We start from the raw sequence: 27583 nt of genomic DNA on the forward strand, positions 1-27583 counted from the left end.
TCTACCACTTAGGAAAAATAAATTCTAAAACCTGAATACGCTATTGCCTATCAAGAATATTCACTGGCTGGGCAGTGCCTGTGGCTCAAGGAGTAGGGTGCTGGCCCCATATGCTGAGGGTGGCAGGTTCACACCCAGCCCTGGCCAAAAAAAAGAATATTCACTGGCTTCTCAATGTACAAATAATTGCAACACAAATCATCAATCATCTTGAACTGTGGTCTTAAGACTAGTCTGATGGCTCAACTGTAAAGTTCTTACACTGTTTACATTATGACTATTGTCACTTCATTATTGATAAGCTACCTTCTGTCTGCAAATGTTCATGAAATTTTTTCTTACATTTCATTATAACTCAGAAATGAAATAAAACAAAACAGAAGTTTTGAGTTTGCCTCTTAGCCATGCTTGTCTTTGTTGCACTTCACCAGATCTGCAATCTGTTAATGGTTTCATTTTTTAGATGCTTAACAATTTGAAAATGTACATGCTGGTTACATCTAATGATACATCCTCTCTGACACATTTTAATACTCTCTGTGAGAGTTAATGGTAAACTAATAATACCTAGTAGAGGTCTTGGAAATACCTGTGATTTTCTAAGTTACAAATATTGTGTTACAACTGCCCAGCAGGGGTGTACAACCTTTTGGCTTCTCTGCATCCCACTGGAAGAAAAGTTGTCTTGGCCACATATCAAATACACAAACACTAACGAAAGCTGATGAGCAAAAAAACATAAATAAAAAAGGTCAAAAGGTCTGTGCATAATTTTCATGATATCTGCCACCACAAATAAGTAAGAAAGTCCTTAGATGATTCACATGAAATTGGATACCCCTGGTTGAGTATAGGTTTGTAGCCTACAAGCAAAAGGCCACACCATAGAGACAAGGTTGGTAGTGGGCTATACCATCTAGGTTTCTAGGTTTTGTGTAAGTACACTCTGATGTTCACAAAAGGACAAAATTACCTAGGGACACGTTTCTCATAAGGGATCCCTATCGTTCAGGGACACACAACTATATTCTGAGAGGCTTACTGATAGCTAGCAACAAGAATAAGAAGACTGGACAGCTAATGTTGGAAGAGAAGCATAAGGGCTGCAAAGGTCCTAAGTATTAAATAAAGGAGAAGTTTTGCAGAGGAACAGTAAGAGCCATCATTTTTTTCAAACTCCTTTCATACCCAGTACCCCATCATCTGAGGAAGCACCCACTCACTTTCCTTTTTTAGTATTTCAAATACCTTTTTAGAAGGTATGAATTGCCTGCATTTTAGAGACTTAAATAGGCATGAATTCACTATTGAATCCAACAGCAATTAACTGAACAACAATGCTGATGACTACACAAAGGTAAGCAGTCACTTTTGAAACTTGCTTTTACCTATACAGATATACCCTAATTTAAAATTGGCTGGCATGATAGCTTTAGCCTGTAAACCCAGAGATTCAGGGAGCCAAGGAGGGAGAATCGAATTGTTTGAGACCAGGAATTTAAGACCATCCTATGTAACATAGTAAGATTATGTCTCTCCAAAAACTTCTTAAAAAAAATTAGCCAGTGTGCACCCACACTTGTAATCCTAGCACTCTGAGAGGACTAGGCAGGTAGGTTGCTGGAGCTCAGGAGTTCAACACCAGCCTGAGCAAGAACAAGACTCTATCTCTACTAAAAATAGAAAAACTAGCCAGGTGTGATTGTGACACCTGTTGTCCCAGGTACTTCGGAGGCTGAGACAACCTCAAACTCTGCTTGAGCCCGAGTTTGAGGTTGCTGTGAGCTATGACATCACGGCATTATACCGTGACAGCTTGAGACTCTGTCTCCAAAAAAAAAAAAAGGACAAGAAAAAATTATCCAGGCCCATGACATGTGACTATAATCATATCTACTTGGAAGGCTGAGGTGGAAGGACAGTGTGAGTCCAAAAGTTCAAGGCTGCAATAAACTATATATCACACTACTGTATTCTAGCCAGGACAACAGAGTAAAACCTCATCTCTAAAAATAATAACAACTGTAAATGATTTTTGTTGTTTTACCTTATTTTACTTATTTTCCCTATATTCCCTTTTCCTCTGTTTTTCGTGGCTGTTATCTGTGGCATAAGTAATTCGAAGGTTTGGCTGTAGCAATTAAGTAAGCAAAAATGACATCTTTGGCCAAAGTAAAGTTTTAAAAGAGTATAACTTTATTCCAGATTCTTTCAGATTTTACAAAGTATAAACCATGCTCAACACAAAGCCCCATTATTGAATTTTATTAGCTTTTACCTTTGTATACATATATACAAAGAATAACAGCTTAATACAGAATTGGCAGTATATTTCAACTATTTATGAGGATCTACAGAACTGGCTTATAAGCTCCTACGTATAAGCTCCTGTTTACCTAAGTAAAACAGGTACTAATTCATGACACTAATTTTTCCCAACTCTCCACAAACCCCACTGGCTGACTAACCATAATGAAAAAAACTAATCTTCCCTGATGGCTTCTTTCTTAATAACTTATTCTAATTTGGAATCTCAATCTTTACCCACATCCACAGCACCTAATTCTTTTTTATTTCCCCAAGAAGAAATTTAAAACTTTTGGCTTTATAAAATATTGTTAAAGATAATACTAAATTACAAAAGAAATAGAGCATGACATAGTCTCAGTACAAATGGGCTCTTTAAATTCTGACTCCTTGTATGATTTAATTACAAAAGGATTTAGATAATTACTCACACAACTCTCAATAGCTACTGTCACGCCCATACTTCAACATTTTCAAAAAGTGAAAATCCTCAAACTAGTTAACATTATTTAATCAATCCCCAGAGTACTGACTCTGAGACTCTCAATGATTTGCCAATTAGCAAAGTGACTGCTAAAGTCAGGTACAATGTTTGCCTCTCTGAGTTGACTGTCATGCAAGATCTGATGAACACTGAATATAACAGCAACATAAGAGCAATCTTACTGTTCTCAGACTAACAAAATTAAACTTCTTCCTTTGTAAGGAAGCCCCACTTAATCTGCTACATATCTCCATATGGGATTAATAAACCAATTTTTCTTTAAGCAACTATGATACAATATACTGAAAAGTAAACAAAGAAAGATGTAATACCTGCTAAAAAACAGCTTATGATCTGGTAAAGGATGTCTTGTGCAATGACTTGAAACATATTCATTCAGTCATTAAACATTTATTGAAAATGTATTATGAATCAGGCTCTCTGCTAGCGGCTAAAATAAAACATTCCAATATAAGGAAAAAGACATGTAGACAAGAAACGGGCAACGAAGTACTATAATTGTTATAGTAGAGTATATGGGGCAAGCACAAAAAAGAAAGTGCTTAATCCATAGAGGAAGATATTATAAACAGCTTCAGAGAAGCCGCAATGCTTGAGCTAAGTCCAAAAAGATAAATACTAATTGTAAATAATAATAAAGACACTGAATGGAAAAGGCAATATAGCCTAAGACCATAAACAAAAGCATGGAACCAATGTGGAACATTCATAAGTGTTGTTAGGTGAACAAAAGCAGAGAACATGGTTCAGAGAAATTTATCAGGAAAAGAAGGAACACTGGAGAAAGCAGAGCCTTCAGAGGGCCTTACGTGCCATACTGAGAAATCTGGACTTTTACTATCGGCAATCAGGAAACCAAAGGGTTTTAGATTGGATAACAAAAATGATCTGACCTGAATTTTGAAAATCACTTTGATTTCCTATGGAGGATGGCTAGAAAAAGAAAAGAAGAAAGGTTAAGAAGTTATTAACATGAGAAAGATGACAAGGATGGTAGTAACGGGTACAAATACAGAAGATACTAGCAATATTAAATCAAAAGAATTCTGTCACAACGGCAGGACACAAAACTAAAGTACAATATGTAGTTTATATTATAATAAATAGGTTAATAGATAGATGAATAATTGACTGAATGATTAGATATAGGAGATGAGAGGAAAGAACTCAAGATTCCAGACTTGTCTGATTGGACATAAAGTGGTCTCTTTCATTCAGAGTAAACATTACATCTAGGGATGAACTTAGCGCATCAAGCTAGTGTTGAGGTGCCTACAAAGAGTGCAAATGAAGGTGTTTACTGGTCACACAAAGGAGACTGAAATATAAGGGCAAGGTCTGAAAGGGAAATGATGATTTGGAAATGTCAGTACAGGGATGATAGCCAAAGATTCCACCAGGAACAGGTGCAGTTACCTGGAGAAGATACAGAACAAGGAGAGAAAGGCAAGGCCATCATTGCCCTGGGATCACCAACATTTAAGTATTGGGGGCAGGGGCAGAGGATGTATAAACTAAGAGGAAAGAAGAAAACCAAAAGAGTAGTTTAGAAGAGAACTTGAGGCAATAAATAGTGTCAAATTCCACAGATAAGTAAAGAAAAATTAAAAGCTAAAAAAAATTATTAAACTTGACAATCTGCAAAGTTGGTCACATTTTCTGAAGCAGTTTCAGAAAATAAGTTGAGGCACAGAAATCTGACTATAGCAGTTTCAAGAATGTAAAAGAGATTAAAAAAATAGTCAAAAAAACACAACTTATTCTTTCAAAGACAAAAAGGCAATAACTTGAAGCAATATACAGGCAACCTTCTTTTCTATGGGAAAAGAGCTCAAAGGAATGTTAAAAATAAATAAAATGGTGGCCTTCCAGTCTCATTTTTGAGACCTAAAATTCTAGACAGGAAAATTGGCAGAGGGTCTGATTTACAGCTGAGTCAAAAAGAAGGTGGCAGCTTGACAGCATATGGCTTGGAATGCTGGCCCCAGAGATCTGAACACTGTGCCCACAGTAGCCATACTAATTGCAGGTCCCCAACACCCACCTTAGCCAGGATGAGCTGAACCCGCAGGGTGTGGGAATCATGTCTGCAGCTGAATGGAGCTGAAGGAGGTAAGCAGTGTTGCTAAACGTTACAAGCAAACTCAACCAGTAGGAGTACAGAGAACTTGAGTAATACAAATAATTTCAAAAACATAATGAATGTAATGAAAATGTCCATCAAATATACTCAGTAGCTTTTTTTAAGATACTCGTTTTTTTAAATTTTCAGTATCTACCACAGAGCTTGGTACATAACAAGCACTAGGCAAGGATTCTCAATCTGTGGGTCGCAACAGATTTGGGGGATTTCCTACATATCAGATTTACATTACGATTCATAACAGTAGCAAAATTACAGTTATGACGTAGCAACAAAAATAATTTTATGATTGGGGGTCACCACAACATGAGGAACCGTGTTAAAGGGTCGAGGCATTAGGAAGGTTGAGAACCACTGCACTAGAGCATACAATGAATGATGTCTTGGGGCTGGCTCAGGCTACTATCCCAAGAGATAGGAACACCTGTGGAAGGCAGGTAGCACGGTGTCTCCATGACCAGATTAGAGGATGGAAAGGCCTAATTGTCCCTGCTGAAGACAAAAAAGGACAACATGATTTTGAGAGCCCCTAAAGATAACTAATTTTTATCAAGTCCAGATGTGTGTGGCACTGTGCTAAGTAACTGACCATATCTTAACCTAACAACTGTAAGACAGGAATATTTACATTTTGCCAATGAAGAAACTGAGCTTTACAGAGTTTAAGTAACTTGTCCAAGTTCATACAGAGACTAAGAGACCAGGACCATTGAATCTAAGTCAGTGGCATTCTATATGCTAGGCAATGTTCCAAGGATTACACACACATTAATCATCACACTGAATATCAAAATACGCCACAACTCAAATGTGGCCATTACTCTAACGGCTCTCTCCAACTCATTTTCTTAAGCTAACACTCAATATACCTGTGTCTTTCAAACTGCAGCTCATGACATCAATTTATTGCTTTTATGTGAAGCATATTTTATTGATAAGTGTAAACAACAGAATAGAAAGGATTGCCACATTCTCTTCCCAGTACTTCAGTGCTAGAAGAGACAGCTGAGATACGGGAGGTGGAAAACTGCAGGACAAGCATATGTAATGATTGTGTTTAGTTGTGTACCAAGTTGAGGAGGGAACAATTAAATTTAGCAGTATAAAATATTAAAGAACTTATTCATGAAGAATAAATCAGAAAACCTGCTTCTTCTATAAGTATAAAGGTTATATAAACCAGAAGAGAATTATTCATAGCAACTTTAGAGTCAGTTCAATTAAAAAAAAAAAGAATAATCAATTTTCTAACGAAATCAACACTTGGGGGAATGAGGGGGAGAGAAGAGAGGGCTTCTTGTGCTCCCACTTAAAAGGCACAAAGTAGAGGTGCATAGCACACCTTTTGGATGTGGGACACAACTACTCTACCTAACAAATTCAAAAATTGTGCCTGGTTGTTTGTACCCTCACAATGACCTGAAATAAAAAAAAGAAAGAAAGAAATCAACACTTCTGGGAAGCTTTTAGAAGAATATATGGGATACTAAAAAGAAATAGGAAGCTAAAAAAAAAAAAATGCTCAATTTAATTTTAATAAGCCAAAGAAATTTAGCCATTGAGCACACACGAAAAAACAGAGGAGTAGTTGTGGGGGAAGGGTGTTACCACAGCCACCCAAAGAACAGAAAATAAACAATATACAAATTGCTTTCTGGGTGAAGGAATCACCTACAACTGGAACCTTACCTTATAAATGCAAACAATGTAATTTAAATCTTATGTACCCTTACATTAATCCAGGAAAAAATATATACAAATTGAAATTCTTTCAAAAATATCATACTGAGAAAAAGTTTTCATTTTTTTTTTTTTTTTTTTTTTTTTTTGTAGAGAAAGAGTCTCACTGTACCGCCCTCGGGTAGAGTGCCGTGGCATCACACGGCTCACAGCAACCTCTAACTCTTGGGCTTACGCGATTCTCTTGCCTCAGCCTCCTGAGCAGCTGGGACTACAGGCGCCTGCCGCATCGCCTGGCTATTTTTTAAACAATGAATCCTAACACAGACAAGCTCTATAGCTTAAAATAACTCTCTTCATGCAAACACAGCTAAAGCCAAGAAAAGGGAACACAGAAAGAAAATCAGATAAATACCACAAACAAAAAAAATTAAGTCTCTTGTATGGTAAGCCTAAGAAAATATTTCTCACCACCTCAAGAAATTAGAGGTGGGCTCAGCACCTCTAGCACAGTGGTTAGGGCACCGGCCACATACACCAGGGCTGGTGGGTTTGAACACGGCCAGAGCCTGCTAAACGACAATGACAACTATACCGAAAAAATAGCCAGGCATTGTGGTGGGCACCTGTAGTCCCCAGCTACTGGGGAGGCCGAGCCAAGAGAATCACTTAAGACCAAAAGTATGAGGTTGCTGAGAGCTGTGACATCACAGAACTCTACCGAGGGCGACACACTGAAACTCTGTCTCAAAAAAAAAAAAAGAAAAGAAAAAAAAGAAATTAGAAGTGGCTAAGACATCAACAAAGGAAAATGAAAAGTAATGTTCTAAACAGGAAGATGACATAAGAAACAATGGAAGTACAACCAGAGAAATTTTGAAAACCAGGTTAAGAAATCCTAAATAAAGGGAGAGACACTGAACTGAAAGCCAGTCAGCATGGTCATTAAAATACAAATTCTATAAACAAGCCAGCTGAAGAAAGATTAGACTGTAAAATGGTGAACAGTATTATACAGACTGTTTCCCCATGTAAAGTCAGTGATTCCATTGTGTGTGATAATAATCTTATTTTACAGACCAAACAGACAAGACAGGTCATACCATACTCAGTGGACTTCAGAGACAGAGTAAGAAATTTGCCTGCAATGTTTTTTAAAACTCAAAAAACACTATTATGGTCTGAATGTTCATGCACTCCTCCTCCCCAACCCAATTCATAAGTTGAAACCCAATCCCCAAAACAACAGTATTAAGAGGTTGCGACTTTTGGAGGTGATTTAGGTCGTAAGGGCTCTGGAATTAGTGTCCTTATAAAAGAGGCCCAACAGAGCTTATTTCCTCTTCCCCCATGTGAGGATGTGGTTATAAGGCACAATTTATAAGGAAGAGAGCTCTCACCAGACACCAAACCTGCCAGAGCCTTGACTATGAAGTTTCCAGCCTCTGAAACTGTGAGAAATAAATTATAAGGTTTTTTTTTTTGTTTTGTTTTTTTGAGACAGGGTCTCACTATGTCGCCCCCAGTAGAGTGCCATGGCATCACAGCTCACAGCAACCCCAAACTCTTGGGCTTAAGCAATTCTCTTGTCTTAGCCTCCCAAGTATCTGGAACTACAGGTGCCCACCACAACACCCAGCTATTTTCTGTTGCAGTTGTCATTGTTGTTTAGCTGGCTCAGGCAGAACTTGAACCCGCCAGCCTCCGTGTATGTGGCTGGTGCCATAATCACTGTGCTACTTATAAGGTATTTTGTTATAGCAGTCCTAAAAGACTAAGTACTATAAAATGTAATTATTTTATATAACTGTTTCTGTTTTAATAAGTATTGCATATAAAGAAAACATAAGATGGTTACATCTTCAGCAGCTTTACAAATGTTCTGTTGTTTTCTTAAAATTAATTTTGTACATCCTAGAGCAATCTTTTTCCACTTAATAATGGGTAAGTGTCCTTGCTACAATAAAAATATAACAGAACAGAAAATATCACAAGGCATCATATACAGTGAGGTCAAGTGCTTAATGACAGTTTTCAGTTATACATCTGGATATGTGTATGCACCATGTAAAATGTATTACTACTGAGAGTCACAAAAAAGCACTACATTATGAAATGTAGGACTCTTTCCGATAGTAATTGAGCAAAGGGCTCCTGACATTCCAGGTTAAAAACCAGCACTAGATAGAGTACTCCATTAAGCATTAGGGAATGCTTTGACAAGTACAGCAGGTAGGACTTGGCTGGAATGAATCAGCCCAAGCCAGCTCTGCTGCTCTATGTCTGCTGCTCTATGTGGCACTGCAGACACCACTCTCTACAGAGGCTAAGATTAACTTACAAGAAACTAGAAGAAGTTGACAACCTACTGATAAAGGCTAATTAGTGCTCTACAAAATGGTCTTTCTGAAATGTGGCTCTTGTTAAAAAGTCTTCTCGAACATTATGACATAAAAAAAAACATACAGGTAAAAAATGATTCTATATAAGCATCTAAGAATTTTCATCTGTATAAGCACACCTTGAAATATAAAAGACCCTGTAAAGGTTTCTGCATATACAGAAACCTTGCACAGTGGCTGCCTCTCATTCTTCCTTGTCCCCTAGTGCTGCTTCAATAACCAGCGGACCTGAGGAAGACACTGCCACCTGATGGCCAGTGCAATGGACTGCACATCTTGTGGCCCTGTTCACACACCTCTCCCTGGCTCCTCCACTTAGAAGATTTAGCCTCTTATGCCGCAAAAGTATTGTACACAAACAAGTCACTATTCAACCTGCACTCATGAGTGATCTCTTATTCCAATACTCCCCACAGAACATTGTACAAAAGGAAATGTTCTATATCTCCCCTTGCCCAATACATATATCTGCCCTGTCAATATAGTAACCACATGTGACTAGCAGTGTGGTAAAAACAAAGCAGGCAATCTTAGACTACCTTAAAAGAAATATAGTCTTAATGCAGACTACTGAACTCTCAATTTTAGTTGAAATGACATTAAGGTTCTAAACATACTTTTTCTTACCAAAAATGTTCTTGATTTAAAATTTCTTCCAATTATCCCAATACCCTAACACAACTATTCTCATTACGTACCCTTCTAAATTTCATCAATACACAGCAGTAGTAACTATGTAGAAATAATTTAATGTTCTACCTTTAAAATGATTATTTTATAACGATTGCACAATTCTAGTTATATTTATTATTTTAAAAGCTACAATGTATTACACTGAATATGTGGTAATTCATTTAACTACAGTTTATTAGACCAATGAATATAACTTTATCCTTCAACATACCAATTTTAAAGTTAGCCTGGCAAAATAAATACAGAAGGAGAAGAAACATGTCACGTTATAAAAAGCTGAAGTTTTACAAATGTTTAGCCTAACGAAACCAAAAGAATACAGGACAGTTACTATCAAATAGTGTAAGGTGGGCTATGGAGGATCAGATTAGGTTAGTTCTGACAAGGCAGAAGTAAGTTTAATTGGTAACAGAAAGGCAGTTTGCAGCCCAAAATAAGAGTCTTTAAAACTCTCAAAATTATTCAACAAAGTAAACCACATAAAACACCAAGCGATCTATCTCTGAAAGCATTACAAAATAGGCTAATCACCTGCCAGAGATAGTGCAGACTCTTACAATGGACTAGATAACCTCTAAGGTTTCCTTTTGCTCATGAATTCAAGTATTTATTATTAATCACCTGCTATAATCTTTGCAATATGCTAGGTGCTAGGTATATAAAAACAAAAACATATATGAGCCCTATGCTTTCTGCATGTATAGTCTAATGTAGGACATATAGAAAAAGAATAAAAAACAAGCAAATGATTAGAAATCGTAAGTGTCCTGAAGGAAAACAAATGCTATGGAGAAACAGACTAGGCATCAAGAATGCCTCTCAGAGGGAGAATATTCCAGCTATGAGCTAAAGGATTAGATGCTAAGATATACAGAGAGCATTCTGGCACAATGGATAGCCACTAAATGTATAAGCAGCAGAGTGACATGGTCTGTTTTACATTCCTAAAAGATCATTCTGGCTGTTATGTGTAGAGTAGGAGCAGAAAGGAAGAAAATGTGGAAGCAGGGAAATTGGGCAGGAAAACTAGGTAGCAATCCAGAGAAACAACAATGCCCTAGGCAGTTTGAAATGGATAGAAACAAGACTTGATGATGGGTTAAATGCAAGGGAAAGAGAGAAATCATGGCTGACGCTCAGGTTTACAGTTTGAACAATTAATCAAATGGTACTGTCATTTTCTGAGATGAGAAAGATTAGGGGAGGGATAAATGTGGAACAAAAAAGGAATCCAACTTAGTCTCCATGATCTTTAGATTCTTAATAGAAAGTTTCTACCAAAAATCACTCATGATTCATTCTTTGCTCTTTAAAAAGCAATCTATGAAGGGAGAAATCCTATAAAGATGATTGGGCCAACTGAAAAAGTAACTAAAATATAAATACATAACAGTAAATTAAACCATTATATCAATGTTAAATTTAGTGAAGTCCATACCTATACAGTTAAAAAAAAAAAATCCCTATACTTAGCAAATACATGTTGAAGTACTTAAGAGGCAAATGGCCATACATGAGGTTAGACAATCAAGTATGTGAACTTACCCTAGAAAAAGTACTATATACCTCATTATTATATAGCACTACAGTCACCAGACAGGCAAGGGGAGGACTTCAAAGGTAACCATAGTGATGATCAGTATGTAGCACTTTTTCTAGGATTTATTCACAAACTTAATTGTCTGACCTCACGTATTCATATATATGTATATATATGCAGGAGAACAAATAACAAGCAAATGACAGATTATTAATCAGTGATCTGGATAAAGGATTCAGATATTCTTTGTACTAGTCTTGGTCTTACAACATTTCTCTGAATATGAAATTATTAGCGGCTCAGCACCCGTAGCTCAGCAGTTAGGGCACCAGCCACATACACCCAGGCTAGCAGGTTCAAGCCCGGCCCAGGCCAGCTAAACAACGACAACTGCAACAACAAAAATATAGCTGGGTAATGTAGCGGGCATCTGTAGTCCCAACTACTTGGGAGGCTGAGGCAAGAGAATTACTTAAGCCCAAGAGTTTGAGGTTACTGTGAGCTATGATGCCATAGCACTTTACCCAGGGAAACAGCTTGAGACTCAGTCTTAAAAAAAAAAAAAAAGACAGTCTCAGATTTCTCTTATTCCTGCTAAATTATTCTAATTCGTTTCAATACATTTTATATTTATCTCCATCCAACTCACTCCATCTTGTCTTTTCCGTTGCCCAAAGTGGTGTACCCTTCAGGGAGACAAAAAACATACACAACATATTCTCTAAAGAGAGAACACGAGCCGGGCATGGTGGCTCATCCATGTAATTCTAGCACTCTGGGTGGCCCAGCAGCAAGAATTCCTTAAGGTCAGGAATTTGAGATCTGCCTGATCAAAAGCAAGCCCCTGTCTCTACTAAAAATAGAAAAATTAGCCAGGCACTGCAGCAGGAGGCTGTAGTAGTTCCAGCTACGAGGGAAGCTGAGGCAGGAAGATCACCTGAACCCAGGAGTTCGAGATTGCTGTGAGCTAGGTTGACACCAGGGCACTCTAGCCTGGGTGACAGAATGAGACTCTGTCTCAAAAAAAAAGGAAAAAAAAAAAAAGAGAGAGAGAGAGACAGATGGTAAGAAGTGAAGACTAGAAGAGACTTCTTACAATCTGCAACCTCCCATGAAGTAGCATGTCCGTAAGTCTGCTTACATTATTACATTATTACAATATATTCTGTCTTAATGTGTACCAGCCTGCTACATGATAGCTTCCTTTCAGTTTTGCATTTCCTCTTCTCATGCAATACATATATAGCAACAAATCTCACTATTAAATTAGCGTTTTCCTATGACACCAGCTGAGATTATATACCCCTCTCATACATGCTCCCATGGTATGGCTAAGTATCCCTGAGTATAGCCATTATCACACTATTTTATTTTTTACTGTGTTCTACTTTCTCCACTAGACTGGATACTCCTTGAGGACAAGGAACATAAAATATTCAGGTTTGGTAGGAGTTTTCTAATTCCTAAGGACTATCATAATACATTAAAAAGGCACTTAATAGGCTCAGAACCCATAGCACAGTGGTTACAGTGCTGGCCACATACACCAAGGCTTGCAGGTTCGAACCTGGCCAGGGGCAGCTAAACAACGACAACTGCAACAACAACAACAAAAAAAATAGCCAAGCATTGTGGCAGGAGGCTGTAGTCCCAGCTACTTGGGAGGCTGAAGCAAGAGAACCACTTAAGCCCAAGAGTTTGAGGTTACTGTGAGCTATGATGCCACAGAACTCTACTGAGGATGACTAAGTGAGACTGTCTCTTAAAAAAAAAAAAAATCCGGTGACTGCTTGTATAATTTTTCACACATACAGAGCTGACAAATTACAGATAACTTTCATTGGGTTCTGTGGGGGAGGGGAAAAGCAGGGAGAAAGAAAGATACCGTTTCCCCGAAACGGGGAACAATGTCTTATTTTAAGGTGTGCTCCCAAAGATGCACTAGGTCTTATTTTCAGGGGACGTCTTATCTTTCCTGTAAGTAGGTCTTATTTTCGGAGGATGTCTTATTTTAAGGTGTGCTCCCAAAGATGCGCTAGGTCTTATTTTCAGGGGACGTCTTATCTTTCCTGTAAGTAGGTCTTATTTTCGGAGGATGTCTTATTTTAAGGTGTGCTCCCAAAGATGCGCTAGGTCTTATTTTCAGGGGACATCTTATCTTTCCTGTAAGTAGGTCTTATTTTCGGAGGATGTCTTATTTTCGGGGAAACAGGGTAGTAGACCCTATTTTGGTCATAGCAATATGTAGAGTCTTACTCTAATTCAATAGCAAAGGAGACATAACATCTAGAGATTGCTGATAACAGAAAATGCTATATCTTACATACAATCCCAACATCTTGTTTACTTCAATAACATCAATACTTACAATTTTATGACATATAATTAATAAAAATTAAAATGATACTACATATCTTAGGCTGAGGTTTGAGTCTCAACTATGCCTCAAAATCAAAACACATTATATTTAACATATACCATAGGTAGTAACTGGTCGATACAGTGTATGGAACACTTTAGTGCAAAGAAAACACACATGATATTCTAGATAGAACTCTGTTCTCTATTATTAAAGGATCTTTTGAATAAAATTCTATAAGTAAGGTAAGAGCATTCAACTTAGTAAATAAATTAAACACCAATCATTTTACTGTAAAAGGTAGTTTCTCTCTCTCTCTCTCTCTCTCTCTCTTTTTTTTTTTCTTTTTTGAGACAGAGCCTCAAGCTATAGCCCTGGGTACAGTGCCGGGTCATCACAGCTCACAGCAATCTCAAACTGCTGGGCTTAAGAAATTCTCTTGCCTCAGCCTCCCAAGTAGCTGGGACTACAGCCACCCGCCATAACACCTGGCTATTTTTTGGTTGTAGTTGTCACTGTTTGGCAGGCCCGGGCTGGATTTGAACCCACCAGCTCTGGTATATATGGCTGGCACCTTAGCCACTTGAGCTACAGGTGCCACCAAAGGTAGTTTCTCAAATGCTGTAATCGAAAATTGCCAAACAGAACAGTATTCAATGAGGATGTGTAAAAAATACTCCACAAACAAAACTATAAAATAGAAATGCATCTTTACCCAAAATAATTATATAGTAACACTTCAAAATATACTACTACCAAATGTCAAAATACCAAATGCTTTTTAAAACATGCGTCAGAGCCAGAATTTTGTTTTTTTTCAGAGTCTCACTATGTCACCCTCAGTAGAGTGCTGTGGTGTCACAACTCACTGCAACCTCAAACTCTTTGGCTCAAGTAATCCTCTTGCCTCAGCCTCCCGAGTAGCTGGGACTATAGGCAGCCATCACAATACCTTGCTATTTTTTAGAGATGGGGTCTCGCTCTTGCTCAGGCTGGTCTTGAACCTATGAGCTCAAGTAATCCACCCATCTGGGCCTCCCAGAATGCTAGGATTACAGGCATGAGCCACCATGCCCAGTCTCAGAGCTGGAAAATTAACAAAACTTGGATGAGTGAGCCCCCATCCAATAGGGCCCCATTCTCTTTCAGCAATCAGAAAGGGCAGGACCCAGACATTCAAATCAAAACATAATATAACACAGTCAGTTCTGGTTGTCCTTCTCAACCCCTGGAAACTACCTCTTGCTCTATTTCATATCTGATATTGCTGAGGCCTACTTATAGTTCAGTGCTGTGTCTCTTCTGCACTCAAAGCTTCCTGACACTTGGAATCCCTGTGTGCTACCCAAAGTCACTACTTTGCACTCATTTCCTAGAGTTGTCCAAATGTTCTGGCCCCACATGGGGAACGGCAGGCAGCCCACTTTGGCCATAAATCCTTGGCAATGATGAGAAGAGCCACTAAACACCCTTTTTGGCCCTTTCTTAGTAAGAATAGAAGAACATAGGTTTTTTACTCAACTAAACACTCTGTATATATCCTTACTGTCAATTCTCATAGTTCCCCTTAGATCTCCCTAACTCACTGAATACAGTGCATGTTATAATTTTCAGTAATTCTTTTTTTTTTTTTTTTGTAGAGACAGAGTCTCACTTTATGGCCCTCTGTAGAGTGCCGTGGCCTCACGCAGCTCACAACAACCTCCAACTCCTGGGCTCAAGCGATTCTCTTGCCTCAGCCTCCCGAGCAGCTGGGACTACAGGCGCCCGCCACAACGCCCGGCTATTCTTTGGTTGCAGTTTGGCCGGGGCCGGGTTTGAACCCGCCACCCTCAGTATATGGGGCTGGCACCCTACCGACCGAGCCACAGGCGCCGCCCCAATTTTCAATAATTCTTAAACCATCCTGCCCTATCCTAATTTCTTAATTTAGAATTTTATCATCTCTAGCCAATATGCTAGCATAATAATTCTTCTATATTACCTCCTTTCAATTTCCTCATCTTCAATCCATTCTCTATACTTCTCGGAATTAATATTCAAAATTGTAAATCTAGGCTAGGTGCGGTGGCTTACACCCATAATCCCAGCACTTAGGAGGCCAAGGTAGTTGGATTGCCTGAGCTCATGAGTTCAAGACTAGCCTGAGCCAAGATTGAGACCCCCATCTCTAAAAATAGCCAGGTGTTGTGGCAGGGGCTGGTAGTCCCAGCTAGTTGGGAGGCTGAGGCAAGAGAATTGCTTAAACCCAAGAGTTTGAGGTTGCTGTGAGCTAAGATGTCACGGCATTCTACCAAGGGTGACCAAGTAAAACTCTATCTCAAAAAAAAAAAAAAAAAAAAAAAAATGGAAATCTATTCACGTATGTCACTCTTAAATTTAAAATCCTTTGGTGGTTCTCCAAAGTACAAATCTCTTTTAAAAGTACTAATAGCTGCTGATATTTATTGAGCAGTTCTGAGCCAGGTACCTACATTACCGAATTTGAATCTCACAATAGTCCTAAAATGCATCTCACTTTGCAGATTTAAACAAATTGAAATTTAGAAAAATCACATAATCCGGCCATAGACACACAGAGTGAGTAGAATTATAACCTCAAATGCCTTCAAAATCTGGCTTCGGTATTCCTTTGCAGTTGCTCCCTCTCGCCACTACTCAATGCCTTCCAACCACACCAATCCAGGAAAGGATGCATGACCATATCATGCTCTATCAGGACTCCTTACTAGGGCATACACTACTCTCTTGGCTAAAAAGGCCACTCAGCCACCTTGGAAATTCTCTGAAGCATTTTTTCTTTCTTGCCCACCTGCGTTAGCAAGAAGCTTTTAAGCAAAATAATACAAGTTAGGCGGTGCCTGTGGCTCAAAGGTGTAGGGCGCTGGTCCCATATGCCAGAGGTGGCGGGTTCAAACCCAGCCCTGGCCAAAAACTGCAAAAAAGAAAAAAAAAAAAAAACTTTCAATAAACTAGGAATAGAGGGAACCTTCAACTAAAAAAATAAATAAATAAATAAAATAATACAAGCTAAAATCCCACTCTCAACTTCATGCTATGATACAGAATACTCAGAGATTTTCCAAGGTAATGTCCAGGTGAGAATCTAGTACCAGACTCATAAACCCTTAAATTCATCAGGAAGTAAATAAAGATGAACAATAAAGAAAGAACAAAAGCTAATAAACCTACCCCTAATACCTTTTCAATCACTGTGAAGTATGTGCTAAATCATTTTGACCACATGAGACTTTTACCCTGTTTCCCTGAAAATAAGACATCCTCTGAAAATAAGACCTACTTACAGGAAAGATAAGACGTCCCCTGAAAATAAGACCTAGCGCACCTTTGGGAAGCACACCTTAAAATAAGACACTATCTTATTTTCAGGGAAACAGGGTATTAAGCAAACCAAGAAAACTTCAAGAAACTAAAGAGTTCCTCTATGATCGTACTCAGGTTTAGAAAATAATTCTTTAATGCTAAATGGCTAATGCTTACGTTATAAAAGTAACAGTGATTATGTTACCACAGCTCAAGCATCAGCACATTATACCATTATCTTCCAGGAACATGCAACAATGATATCAGGAGTCTCTCCTGGGTATTAACTGACAGTTAAATACCATCTCATAACAGTACTACTCAAATACATTAGCTTACAATTTCCCACACTAAAGAGCCTGAATTTCTGTCTATTCCCATCTCAAAATCTTCCAAGAGTTAATTGCTCTTTAACTGGCAAGTGAACAATAAAGTACTGAGTGTTATTTGCAAACTTTTAATCTCTTCCCTACCTCATTAAGACAATGTCCTGTAAGATCACTTCTGGCAAGTATCTTAGCTACAACCCAGTTCCACACATCTTCCTTTTTCCCTATAATACTAACAAGCCTTCTTTGTAATCCTTAAGTAAATTTCTTATAAAAAAGCAGAAACTATTTCATAACAATTTTCATCTAATAAAGCTGTTTTAGGAAACTAACCTTTAATGGACACAGAAAGATTAGTCCATGGTTCAAGTGCTACTCTAGGGTGGTCGATCCCAAAGTATTCTATCTATGTCGTTCCTACTGGCTATAACTAACGGGCACTTCCTGAATACATGTTATTAATACATACAACTGGGATCACCAACCCCTAGGCTTCAGAACAGTCTTAGGAACTAGGCTACACAGCAGGAGGTGAGCAATGGGAAAGCCAAAGCAGCTTCATCTATATTAACAGCTGCTCCTCATTCTTCACATCACCCACTGAGCTATGCCTCCCATCAGATAAGCATGGCATTAGCATAAACCCTACTGTCAACTGCTCAAGCAAGGCATCTAGGATGTGCACTCCTTATGAGAATCTGATGGCCTGATGATCTAAAGTGGAGATGTAATGTGCTTGAATCACCCCAAAACCATCTTCCACCCCTATGGATCTACAGAAAAACTGTCTTCTGGGAGGCGCCTGTGGCTCAAAGGAGTAGGGCGCCGGCCCCATATGCCGGAGGTGGCAGGTTCAAACCCAGCCCCGGCCAAAAACTGAAGAAAAAAAAAAAAAAAAAAGAAGAAAGAAAAACCATCTTCCATGAAACTAGTCCCTGGTGCCAAAAGGGAGGGGACCACTAATATAGAATATCCAGGACAAGGCAGAAGACTTACTCTAAAACAGTACTTTACTCAATATATTAGACCTAGCCCAAGGAAACAGTAAAGGGAATGAAGAGAGAATAGAATCAGCAGCAAGACTTGACTGACAACCAATGGAAAATGAGAGATGAGAGAACAGAACTCAAGATGACTCCCAGGTTTATTAATCTGAGTAACTGAATGACTCACAGCATCATTAACCAAGATAGGAAAATGACGTGAATACATGGATAGGAGACAGTAAAAACAGCTGAAAAAGAACAGGTATGAAATAGAAACAGGAGAGTGTGATGCCTTGGAAGGCAAACAAAGAGAGTGTGTCAAGAACACAGGCATGATCATCTAAATAAAAGGTTCACACTGGATTTAACAACTAGGAACTATATCAAAGGATAAAGACAATTTCAGTAAGTAGATGAAGCAAAAGTAAAACATTATAGGAAAGGAAGCAAGACTGAAATTGAAAAGTGTAAACAGTGGTGCCCAGAGACAAGGCCTGCAGAGATGTTCAGGCCAGATTTATCAAACAGGGAGGGTGACTCGCATAGGCAGAGCAAAGATGGTGTCTACACCCCGACCACTTTTATGTGGTGGTGGAGGTACATTCCACAGGTTGCCTGTCAGGTTAGGGTCTTTTGGCAGAATTTCCTACGGGGTGGGGGGAAGGGGTGGAGGGAAGGGGACCACCTCCCACCCCACCCCCAGCCCTATCCTTTGTGTCTTTGTCTCAGAAGGAGAAGAGAAGGAGGGGAAAAGGGTTTGTGTGTGGCTGTTAGGCTCCCCTCAACAGGAACAATCAAGGCAAAAAAGAATGTGTTTTTGAACAGAATGTAGAAGAGTTTTGCTGGGTGACAGGTTCATGTAGCAGAAGACAAGAAAGGAAAGTCTTTCAAAGTTAAGGGGTTTGAATTCCAGGTTTAATTTTAAATTTTATTTTGTGAACAGGAAAAAGAAAGACATATAGCTTTTTTTTTTCCTTTTTAAGACAACTTTCTGAACACTTTCTGATGAAAGCTCACATGATAAAGTGGGATGGCAAGAGTTAAAGCACAACAAGCTATTAAAAGGTCTTAAAATTACCTAACTATAGGCTCGGCACACTTAGTACAGCGATTACAGCGCCAGCCATGTACACCTAGGGTGGGGGGTTCGAATCCAGCCTGGGCCAGCTAAACCACAATGACAACTGTAATAACAAAAAATAGCCAGTAGTGGGTGCCTGTAGTCCCAGCCACTCGCGAGGCTGAGACAAGAGAATTGCTTTAGCCCAAGAGTTTGAGGTTGCTGTGAGCTGTGATGACATGGCACTCTACCGAGGGTGACATAGTAAGACTCTGTCTCAAAAATAAACAAATAAATAAATAAAAAATAAAAATTACCTAAACATAGTAATGAGGACCTGAAAATATAACCAAAATAAAAACTAAGGAATATATAAAAGAGATACTCTCTATTCTAAAAGTGCCTGTACTATAGTGATATATATTTGGTCTCTGCACCCCACACACAGCTCCTAAAACATTTGGAATTTCCAGAGTAATGAGAGTGCCTTTTGTATACTAATGACATGACTCCATAGCTGGAGACCCCTAGATAGCCTCAGCATGAGAGCTGGTAACTAGGGAAAAAAAGAAGCCCTTAGAACAATTGGAATGTTTCAGCCCCACCTCCAGGGAAGGGAGAGGGGCTGAAGGTTGACTAGATCAACAAAGGCCAGTGATGTAATCAATCATGCTTACATAATAAAGCTATCATAACAGGTCAAAAGGACAAAGTTCAGAAAGCTTCTGGATTGCTGAAGGCAAGAAGGTGCCTGGAAGGTTGCCTGATCCTAGAGGGCAAAGAAGCTCCACACCCTCTTCCACATACCCTTCCCTAATAATCATCACTTCTATCTGGCAGTTCATCTATACCCTTTGTAATATGCTATAAACTAAACAAGTAAACATAAGTGAAGTGTATCAGAGTTCTGTGAGCTTCTCTAGCAAATTAATTAAACCAAAAGAGGGGGTCATGGGAACCACAATTTAGAGGTGATCAGTCATAAGCACAGGTCACAACCTGGAGCTTGCAAATGATGTGGAAGATTGTCTTGTGGGCCCGATCCCTTACCCTGTGGAATCTGATACTGTCTATAATTAGACAGTATCAGATTTAAATTGCAAGAAAAAAATCAAACAACTCCATGAAAAAGTGGGCAAAAGACATAAAACAAAAACTTTTCAAATGAAGATAAGGTGAATGGCCAATAAATACATGAAAAAAATGTTCGACATGTCTAATCATCAGGAAAATGCAAATCAAAACCACAATGAGATATCACCTAACTCCAGTGAGAATGGCTCTTATCAAAAAGTGCCAAAATAAGGGATGGTGTGGATGCAGAAAGAAAGGAATACTTATACACTATTAGTGGGGCTGTAAACCACTACAACCTCTATGGAAACTTACGTGGAGACACTCAAAGAACTCAATGTAGACCTACTATTTGATCTAGCAATCCTACTACTAGGTATTCACCCAAGAAATTCACCTTTTTATTTTTTTTTTTATCAAAAAGACACTTGCACTTGAATGTTCTTATCAGTACAATTCACAATTGCAAAGATATGGAAACAACCCAAGTACCCATCCATACATGAGTGAATTGATAAAATGTGGTATATGTATAACATGAAGTACTACTCAGCCATAAAAAAATGGTGACCTAGTATCTTTTGTAACAACCAGGATGGAACTGGAGACCATTCTTTTAAGTAAAGAATCGCAAGAATGGAAAAACAAACACCATATGTATTCAATACAAAATTGGAACTAGCTGATCAACAGTTAAGCACACATGTGGAAGTAAAAGTCAAGAAATCAGGTAGGTGGAGGAGATCGGGTACACTCACACACCTGGTACAAGGCACAAATTCTGGATAAAAGGCACATTTATAACTCTGATTTAAAATTTACAAAAGAAAATCATGTAACCACAACTTGTGTACCACTGTGATAATTCTGAAATTAAAAAAAAAAAAACTCAAAGGAAAGCAAGCAGGAGAGAGAGGGGAGAGGAAAATTCACACCTAATGGGTACAATGCACACTGTCTCCAGGTGATGGGCACACTTATAACTTGGACTCAAACTGTACAAAAGCAATTCATATAACCAAAAAACGTGTACCCCCTGCACAATATTCTGAAATTAGAAAAAATGTTGGTGCTTTGTTATTAATAAGTAAATAATAAATTGTAAGACACTCACTTGGTGTCTACTGGAGGATCTGGTGTCAGAACTGCTTGATGTGTGGGCAAGCAACCTCCACACATCTGGTGTCAGAAGTGCTGGTTGAGTGGTGTGTGAGAGAAACCATTTTAGTTTTTTCATAATGTCCTTAAATATTCCACCATTGTAGGCAGTGCCAGGTTACAAACAAGATGGGTTCTGCAGGTTTCTTTTTTCTTTTTTTTGAGACACAGTCTCACTGTGTCACCCTCAGTAGAGTGCTGTGGTGTCACAGCTCACAGCACCCTTGAACTCTTGGGCTTCAGCGATTTTCTTGCCTCAGCCTTTCCACAAAGATGTAGGAACAACCCAAGTACCCAACCATACAAGAGTGGACTGTAAAATGTGGTATATGTATAGTCCCAAGTAGCTGGAACTACAGGCACCTACCACAAGGCTCGGCTATTTTCTTATTGCAGGTGTCACTGTTGTTTAGTTGGCCTGGGACAGGCTCGAACCCGCCAGCTTCGGTACATGTGGCTGGCGCTATAACCACTATGCTATAAGCCCCAAACCTGCAGGTTTCTTCTTAAGTTGAATTTGTATGCAAGTTAGAACAGGTACATTTACCTATTACCTGTAATAGCCTCCTTTCCTAAGTGCAAATTGTGTGTACACTGGATGTTCCTAACTCTGAGGAACTGCCTTTACTGTACTGTCATACTTATTATATTGTAGCTTTATCATTTGTGGACTAGGACCTTCTCTTATTCAGCTTCTCACTACTAGTATTAAGAGGTCAGAACCACAGGAAGGAGGAAAAAACTTGGTTTATGAACAGCACTCAGTAACTGATCAGAGGCAGTAATAAGGCTTAAAGACACTGAGAGGAAACCTAAGTAACTAAGAATAGTGATACAGAAAACACTAATGGAGATCAAGAGGGGGAATCAAGTGTAGGCAATGAGTTTTAAGACATGCTGAATTTTAGGGTAGAGAATAACAATAACTAAAGACAAAATCCATTAGCCCTGAATCAAGGCCAGCAGTATGCTGAAGCTGTTGGTTTCAAGCAGGAGCCTAAAGAATTACCTTTCTATGGTCTATTGGCCATTTCAGAACTTTGGAAATGTAATGGTCCATTCATTAGAAAGAAACAGTATGAGTCATTGGTGATAGATGTGGGCTAGTGTGTATGTGTAGTCTTAATACTGGGGTTCCAAAATACCCATAAAATATTATTATATTTATCTCACAAGGATATTTAAGTCATTCATTAGAATTATAATGCTGTTAAATCTTAATTACAGCTCCCCAAAATGACTGTGGGTTTTTACCCAAAATAAAAAGATAATTCTACAGTAAAAAAAAAAAAAAAAGACAAAATCCAAACAGAAGGAGACAAAAAAAAAAAAAAAAAAGGAAGAAAAATATTCACACAAAAATAGAGATTTGGGATATACAAAGTCATCAAATCCCATTATTTGCTAATGAGGACAAATTATTTAATAACATTCTGATTTCCTCACATACCATGGGTTATGATTCCATCTTTAAGAATGCTATGTGAGGGGGAGAGACAAGATGGCAGACTGAAGCCAGCTTTCAACAGAGGCTCCCATCCAGAAGGAGAGTTAAGGGACAGGAATTTAGTAAGTATCCTGGTGGATTTGAGCCGCACCAAGAGAGAAGGTTGAAGAACGCACATCAACACTGCTGAGGCAAGCTGTGATCTCAAGGATGCAAACAAAAGCAAAACGGCTCACTTCTGGATATTCTGAAGCCACACCCCCTGTCTCCCTGGGCAACCAGAGGAGGCCACCAGTGAACAAAGGATTTGCCTGACACTGCTCACAAACCTGTGAAGCTTCCAGGGCAGGGCCGACACAGAGAGGTAATTGGACACAAACCTCCAGCAAAGACGCTTGAACTCAGAACAGCCCGTCTTCTGTAGGCGATTTTAGCAGAAACAGAGACAGAACCCTGTAAAGTTGTCTGTTCTGTTCTGTTCTGTTAGCAACATCAATCAGGGACGGGGCTGAGCCTGAGTGAACACCTCCCTCCCACCACCTGCATCAAGCACTCAAACATGTCAGGCTCCATCTCCTCCTGCTAGATAGCGGCAGACTGCAGGGGCCTGGCAGACTTCCTTGCAATTCCGGCAGGTGCAAACCCCTGGAGTATTTGTTCACTACAGGCAACTGGGTTAGCCATCTGCAGAGATACCAGTGACTGGGTCCGACGGAGGGGCAAAGTAGGGAAGGAGACATCAACCTTCCCAGACTGAACTATTTGCTAGGTGGCTCCTCCTGACTCCATGCAGCACTGGAGTAAGCTATATCAGAGGAGTCACCAGACCCCTGTGATCCAGTTCCCAGAGACCTCTTGAACTATCCCACCCGAGAGAAGTGCCGATTGAGACAATCGATTTGGACCTTTTGAACTGAACTAATAGACTGAGGACTTTTCAGGCAGTGCCCTGGGTATGCGGTTGTAGGAAGGTTTGATTTTCCTTTTCCAACTGGTGCCAGAGGTGGGCGGGCGGGGTGACTTGCTGGTTTTTCCACACAGCTGAGACTTCAAGCCAGAGTAAATGTTACAACAGGATCGAACAGAAACCAGCTGAAAACAAGACAGAACCACTTAGCCCCACCACACAAGACAGGGCCCAAGTTTCTCAGGCCACAACACTGTATGGGCCCTCGGTAAAGCCCCAGGGGAAAAATCAAAGGGAGTAAAATAACCATGGGGCGGAATCAGCAGAAAAACTCTGGTAACATGAATAACCAGAATAGATCAAACCCCCCCCCCCAAGAAAAGATACGGCACATGTGATTGAAGATCCCATTCATAAACAACTGGCTGAGATGTCAGAAATCGAATTCAGAATTTGGATTGCAGACAAGATTAATAAAATGGAATTAGGAATTCGAGGAGAAATTCAAAAGTTGTCTCAAGAATTTAACGAATTTAAAGACAAAACCACCAAAGACTTAGACACACTGAAGCAAGAATTTGAAGCCCTCAAAGATATGAAAAATACAGTAGAATCCCTCAGCAACAGAATGGAGCAAGCAGAAGAAAGGATTTCTGACATTGAAGAAAGTCTTCGAACACTCCCAATCTCTCAAAGAGGAAGAGAAATGGAGAGCAAAAACAGATCACTCACTCAGAGAACTCTCAAATAATTCGAAGAAAAGCAATATACGAATAATTGGGATTTCGCAAAATGATGAAGTGCCCTCAAAGGGCACAGAGGCCCTTCTGCATGAAATCATGAAAGAAAATTTTCCAGACATGCCTAGAGAATCTGAAATTCAGATAGCAGACAGCTTCAGAACCCCAGAACGATTCAACCCCAATAAGTCATCCCCCAGACATACCATAATTAGCTTCACTAAAGTTAAAATGAAAGAGAAGATTCTCAAAGCAGCCCGGCGAAAGAAAACTATTACGTACAAAGGAAAGAATATTAGAATAACTGCAGATCTCTCTGATGAAACTTTTCAAGCCAGAAGAGGGTGGTCATCGACTTTTAATCTCCTAAAGCAAAATAACTTTCAACCCAGGATCTTGTATCCAGCTAAACTGAGTTTCATTTATGATGGAGAAATTAAATACTTCAATGACATTCATATGTTGAAAAAATTTGCCATAAGTAAACCAGCTCTTCAGGATATTCTCAGACCTATCCTCCACAATGACCAACCCAATCCTATACCACAAAAGTAAACTCACTCAGAAACTTCGGATCAAACTCCAACTTCCACACTGGCGAAAGGATTAAAAATGTCCACTGGACCTTTGAAAAACTCGATACCCAAAATTCTACCAGACTTATCAATACTCTCCATTAATGTGAATGGCTTAAACTGTCCTCTAAAGAGGCACAGGTTAGCTGACTGGATAGAAAAACTTAAGCCAGATATTTGTTGCATACAAGAGTCACATCTTAACTTAAAAGACAAATACAGACTCAGGGTGAAAGGATGGTCATCCATATTTCAGGCAAATGGTAATCAGAAAAAAGCAGGTGTTGCAATTTTATTTGCAGATACAGTAGGCTTTAAACCATCAAAAGTAAGGAAGGACAAGAATGCTCACTTCATATTTGTTAAGGGTAATACTCAATATAATGAGATCTCAATTATTAATATCTATGCACCCAACCAGAATGCACCTCAATTTATTTATAAGAGAAACTCTAACAGACATGAGCAACTTGATTTCCTCCAGCTCCATAATCGTCGGAGATTTCAACACTCCTTTGGCAGTGTTGGATCGATCCTTCAGCAAGAAGCTGAGCAAAGAAATCTTAGATTTAAAAATAACCATCCAACATTTGAATTTAGCAGACATCTACAGAACATTTCATCCCAACAAAACTGAATACACATACTTCTCATCAGCCCATGGAACTTACTCCAAAATTGACCACATTTTAGGTCACAAGTCTAACCTCAGTAAATTTAAAGGAATAGAAATTATTCCTTGCATCTTCTCGGACCATCATGGAATAAAACTTGACCTGAGTAACAACAGGAATCTGCATACTCATACAAAAACATGGAAGTTAAATAACCTTATGCTGAATGATAGCTGGGTCAGAGATGAGATTAGAAAGAAACTGCCAATTTTTTGGAACAAAACAACAATGAAGACACAAACTATCAGAACCTCTGGGACACCGCAAAGGCAGTTCTAAGAGGGAAATTTATAGCACTGCAAGCCTTCCTCAAGAGAACGGAAAGAGAGGAAGTTAACAACTTAATGGGACATCTCAAGCAACTGGAAAAGGAAGAACATTCCAACCCCAAACCCAGTAGAAGAAAAGAAATAACCAAAATTAGAGTAGAATTAAATGAAATTGAAAACAAAAGAATAATACAACAGATCAATAAATCAAAAAGCTGGTTTTTTGAAAAGGGCAACAAAATAGATAAACCTCTGGCCAACCTAATCAGAAAAAAAAGAGTAAAATCTCTAATATCATCAATCAGAAACAACAAAGACGAAATAACAATAGACTCCTCAGAAATCAAAAAAATCCTTAATGAATATTACAAGAAACTTTATTCTCAGAAATATGAAAATCTGAACGAAATTGACCAATACTTGGAAGCACGCCACCTTCCAAGACTTAGCCAGAATCAAGTGGAAATGTTGAACAGACCCATATCAAGTTCAGAAATAGCATCAACTATACAAAACCTCCCTAAAAAGAAAAGCCCGGGACAGGACGGTTTTACGTCAGAATTCTACCAAACCTTTAAAGAGTAATTAGTACCTATATTACTCAACCTGTTCCAAAAGGTAGAAAAGGAAGGAAGACTACCCAACACGTTCTATGAAGCAAACATCACCCTGATCCCCAAACCAGGAAAAGACCCAACAAGAAAAGAAAATTATACACCGATATCACTAATGAATATAGATGCAAAAATATTCAACAAGATCCTAACAAACAGAATCCAGCAACACATCAAACAAATTATACATCATGACCAAGTTGGTTTTATCCCAGGGTCTCAAGGCTGGTTCAATATACGTAAATCTATAAATGTAATTCAGCACATAAACAAATTAAAAAACAAAGACCATATGATTCTCTCAATCAATGCTGAAAAAGCTTTTGATAATATCCAGCATCCCTTCATGATCAGAACACTCAAGAAAATTGGTCTAGAAGGGACTTTTCTTAAACTGATAGAGGCCATCTACAGCAAACCCACAGCCAATATCATATTGAATGGAGTTAAATTGGAATCATTTCCATTCAGATCAGGAACCAGATAAGGCTGCCCATTGTCTCCATTGCTTTTCAACATTGTAATGGAAGTTTTAGCCACCGCAATTAGGGAAGAAAAGGCGATCAAGGGTATCCATATAGGGTCAGAAGAGATCAAACTCTCGCTCTTCGCAGATGATATGATTGTGTATCTGGAAAACACTAGAGACTCTACCACAAAACTCCTAGAAGTGATCAAGGAATACAGCAGCATCTCAGGTTACAAAATCAACATCCATAAATCGGTAACCTTTATATACACCAACAACATTCAAGTTGAAAAAGGAGTTAAGGACTCTATCCCATTCACAGTAGTGC

At 38.9% G+C, this 27583-nt stretch overlaps 1 protein-coding gene and 1 non-coding gene across 5 annotated transcripts in view; one reads left to right on the plus strand and one right to left on the minus strand.

Annotated features, from left to right (window-relative positions):
• The window catches only part of CCSER2 (coiled-coil serine rich protein 2), a 211722-nt gene that overhangs the window by 172110 nt on the left and 12029 nt on the right, over window positions 1-27583 (minus strand). The window lies entirely within an intron of this gene.
• LOC128582873 (small nucleolar RNA SNORA2/SNORA34 family) lies at window positions 22503-22639 on the plus strand. Its single transcript, XR_008379296.1, has one exon. It is a non-coding gene; the product is annotated as a small nucleolar RNA SNORA2/SNORA34 family (small nucleolar RNA).

Source organism: Nycticebus coucang, chromosome 3, assembly GCF_027406575.1.
Source record: "Nycticebus coucang isolate mNycCou1 chromosome 3, mNycCou1.pri, whole genome shotgun sequence".
NCBI lineage: Eukaryota > Metazoa > Chordata > Mammalia > Primates > Lorisidae > Nycticebus > Nycticebus coucang.